Source organism: Gavialis gangeticus, unplaced genomic scaffold (assembly GCF_001723915.1).
Source record: "Gavialis gangeticus isolate Ggan-Ray unplaced genomic scaffold, GavGan_comp1, whole genome shotgun sequence".
NCBI classification, from domain to species: Eukaryota; Metazoa; Chordata; order Crocodylia; family Gavialidae; genus Gavialis; species Gavialis gangeticus.
In genome coordinates, this window is record NW_017729030.1 from 56,880,312 (window position 1) to 56,884,850 (window position 4,539).

Sequence of the window (4,539 nt, forward strand, 5' to 3'; positions counted from 1 at the left end):
GATCAAGGGACAGCAGGGTAGGTCCTATGAGGAAAGGTTGCGGGACCTGAACCTGTTCAGCCTTCAAAAGAGAAGGCTGAGGGGGGATCTTGTGGCCTGTTATAAACTGGTTAGGGGGGATCAGCAGGCGCTGGGGGAGTCCCTGTTCCCCCGAGCGCCGCAAGGAGTGACCAGGAACAATGGTCACAAGCTGGCGGAGGGAAGGTTTAAGTTGGACATCAGGAGGCGCTACTTCATGGTCAGGGTGGCTAGGGTCTGGAACCAGCTTCCATGTGAGATGGTGCAGGCTCCCACCCTGGGGGTTTTTAAGAGGAGGTTGGATGACGACCTTATTGGGGTCATTTGACCCCAGTGCTCTTCCTGCCATGGCAGGGGGTTGGAATAGATGATCTGCTCAGGTCCCTTCCGACCCTAGAAACTATGAAACTATGAAACATTGATCATTTTTCCAATTATTTGATTAGTGCCCAAGCTTCAAACATATCACTAGTGAAACAAGCAAATAATGGCCTATAGTGTGCTGGTGGCAGAAGGGCAGAAAAATCCAGGTTCAAACCTCCTCTTGAGTGAAGGAATCCAGGATTGTTAACTTCCCAGATGAGTGCCCGAGCTACTAAACTATGGAGGAAAAAGATGGAAGCACACTTCCTACTCCTTTTCCAGTAACCATTATGATGACTATGTGACTACAGAGATGATAAACAATGTCACACAGATGGTCAAACTTGCATGCTTACATGATGAGGAAGGAAACTGAATGTCACCCCATGCCTCAGGTGTGCTTTCCTTGGCATATGCTTTGTAATCCATTGAGACACATACATCACCTTAGTTCCAGAATTTGGAATGTGCTAAATGGGAGTCAGTGGGTGGGACATGCTTCTCGGTTGCAGTCCAGAGTACGGCATAGAGGTGGTGCACACAAACCTAAAGAGACCAGCCCAGCTAGCCTTCTAACTGTGGCACTACAATTAGTTGGAAAAAACACTCTAAATCAAGCCCCTTTGAGTACACCAACACATACAGTAGGGGCCACATTTTGAAAAGAATTTTTCCACCTTGGTGTACAGATTTTCAGACCTTATAGGATCACAGGAAAGTACAGATGGATTGGACTTCATTCAGTCCCTGGCTCCAGCGAGAGATGCGTGGGCAGAAGCCTGTTGTGCCCCTGTGAGCCCAGGGACCCCCAGGATCCCCCAAGAGGACCCCAGGACCCCCAACAAGCCCTGGCCTACCCAGAGGTAAGCAGGGGCCTGTGGTGGGAGGGACATAGCCCAGCTGCGGGGAAGCTGAGTGGAGCTGAGGCAGATCATGGCCCCCCTGGCTCCTACTTTGCCCAGCCCCCCAGGGAGACATGTGGCTGGAGCCTCACGAACAAGACACACAAACAGGAGCACCTTTGGGCCCAGCACACAGGTCAGCACATGAGTTCATGCAGGAGGGGAGCAGAAGGGCCTGAGGCCTTGCCAGTGAGCTGCAGAGTAGGTAGTTACATCAGTAGGCAGCCTACCAGCAGCACAATGCGGATGGGCACATGCTGCACCCCGAGGTTCCCCTTGGAGTCTGAGGCCTCCTCCTCTGGCACTTCTGAGGTCTCTACCCAGACAGAACCCATGGTTCCTGGCTCCACGCAGATGGAGCCTCTGGCTCTTGGCTGTGGCTGCCTGGCACACTTCCAGGCACATGGGACCAGCAGCATGGCCACCTCCCCTTGCAAGGTCTGCTCTACTTTGGAGTCTCTGGGGCATCAGATAGAGGAGTTCCAGGTTGCAGTCCAGAGACTGCATGCCATCAGGGATGGTGAGCAGGAGATAGACTCCTACTGCCAGGCCCTTCACTCCCTGGAGGCTGAAGATAGACCAATGTTCCCTCTAAGGTCTAGCAATCCGTGAGCGTGCCACTTTGGTCTGTGAGTACACCACTTCTGTTCTTTCCTGAATATACTCACATACACATGTACACATATACATATGCATAATGTATACTTGACCAAGGGGATCTCAGGGAATCGGTTTCAATTCACTGACATTCTGTCCTGAATCATACTCTGCTTTGGTTAATCTGCCAACCTGCCCTCTCTCATCTATAAGGTACAGGTAATTTTTGCCCAGTTCTTATATCTCCATGCTACAGTGCTTCTGTTTGTCATTTGTAGGAACCAGGAAGGATTCTGCCCCCCTCTTTCCCCCACTGATGTTTTATTGGTTTGTGAGGATTTCCTTTTCCCCCTTCACTTCCATTTGTCTTCCCTCTGTAGTATCCGAGATTAACCACAGATAGAAATGGGAGTTTTAACTGTAGCAGCTACACGCACTTTACAGCATCTCAGATATCTGGCTAGAGCACCTTGTTCTTCCACTACGGGTTAGACCAAGCATTGATTTGGGGTTAGGAACAAATTTTTCCCCCAAGTCAAGCTGGCAAAGCCTTGTGGGGGTTATCTTCCTATGTAGCACAGGGACTTCCTGGGGTCATATGAGCATATGTTAACCTAGTAACTTGTCTGCCGATACACAGGCAGGAATAGTTGTGTCCTTACCTACCCTGGGTTTTACCTGTGGCACACCAAATGGTATGTTTTATTCACATGGCACCGGGCTAAGGCACATGGTGCCAGCAGGCTAAGACACTCAAGGGAACCCATCCCTACCCCAGCCCCAGAACGATGTGTAGGAAGGATGAGAGCCTCCAACGGAACACTTAAGTGCCTGTACATCAATGCTAGGAGCTTGGGGAATAAACAGGAGGAACTGGTCCTCCTGCTAAACAAGAATGACTACGATCTCATGGGGATAATGGAGACCTGGAGGGACTCCACCTATGACTGGGCCACAGGTATAGACGGCTATACCTTGTACAGGAGGCATCATGTAGACAAAAGGGACAGGGGTGTAGCTCTCTATGTCAGGGAAAGCTACACATCCCTGAAAATCAGCATTGGCATCCAGGGTGGATGACTGGAGACTCTGGGTTAAAATCGGTGATGATCATGTCACAGGGTACACAATGGCAGGAGTCTACTACAGACCTCCTAATCAGGATCAAGAGCTTGACCAGGAATTTGCCAAGAAACTGGCTGAGGCTGCACACTCCCAGTGCATGGTTGTCATGGGAGACTTCAACTACCCAGACATCTTGTGGGAAGAGCACTTGGCCAAATTCGAACAGTTGCAAAGCTTCCTCACATGTGTGGATGAGCTCCATCTGACTCAAGAAGTCTATGGACTGACAAGAGGCAAAGTGCTGCTTGACCTGGTACTGGCAATGGGGGATGATCTAGTCAGCAACCTAATGATCGAAGAGAAGCTGGGAGACAGTGACCATGAGCTGATCACTTTCACTATCCACCATAAAGCTGGCAAGTCAGTCAGCAATGCAGAAGTCCTTGACATTAGGAAAGCCAACTTTCAAAAGTTTAGGAGGCTAGTTGTTGAGGCTCTGAAAAGCCATAAACTGACAGAGAGGGGAGTCCAAGATGAGTGGTTGCTCCTCAAGGATATAATCCTTGAAGCACAAGGGAAGTCCAATCCAGCCCACAGAAAAAAGTAGCTCAATAGGGAACTATCCTTGGCTCAATAGGGAACTTATGGACCTCCTGCACCTAAAAAAAGAACCTTATAAGGGATGGAAAGTGGGAAACACCACTAAGGGGGAATATTCAGTACTGGCCTGCTCTTGTAGGGAGTGAACTAGGAAAGCCAAGGCTGAAACTGAGCTCAAACTGGCCACATGAATCAAGGACAATAAAAAGTCCTTCTTCAGATATGTGGGAAGTCATAAAATAAAAACAGGGGTAACTGTAGGGGCGTCCCTACTCGATGTGACTCTCTGTTCATGTGACGTGTTATGGAGCTCCATGAAGCAGGTGTATTAAGGATGTTCCAGCTAAGATTTATGGGATAGTTCTTTTTTTTCTAGCTTGTCCACCCAATCTCACCTGCCATGACTTGTTGTACTTAAGAAAAATGGAGGAGGGAGGCTAGTCCCCCTACTCGGCTGCTATTCTTGTAGAATATGCTTGTTATGCTGGCAGTTACAGGCTGGGTATATATATAAGCCTCTTTCTGCAAACATTTAAGTGTCTTTGAGGGCTGCAGGGTTCAGAGCGTGCGTTTGCACAAACACCTTGGTCTGCAGTACCCTCACTCACAGTTTGGATGTCTTCTTCCACTCCAGGCTTGTCATGGTGTGGATTGCTTTTTGCTGGGTCCCATCAGTCACCTCTTCTTAAGTCTTCCCCTTCAGGTAAGTGTGGAGACTCCTCTGAGTCTCAAAGGGAGAAAGCTCCTGGCTTTCATGCCTTTATCCCTCCTGGGGTGGTCTTTGCTGTTCTTTTTTTCAGTATTGTAATTCTCTTTCATGAAGCTGTGTCCGCATCTGCCGGTCAGCCTCCAATTCACTTTCACTTTGTTTCTCTCTCCTTCTGGTTGCTGCAGGGCATGGCTTTTGATCATTCCCTGTCCCACACCCAGCCAGCTGGAACTGGCAGGAGCTGATAAACCACAGTATTCCTGTCCTTCATGCGTCTTCCTCCTA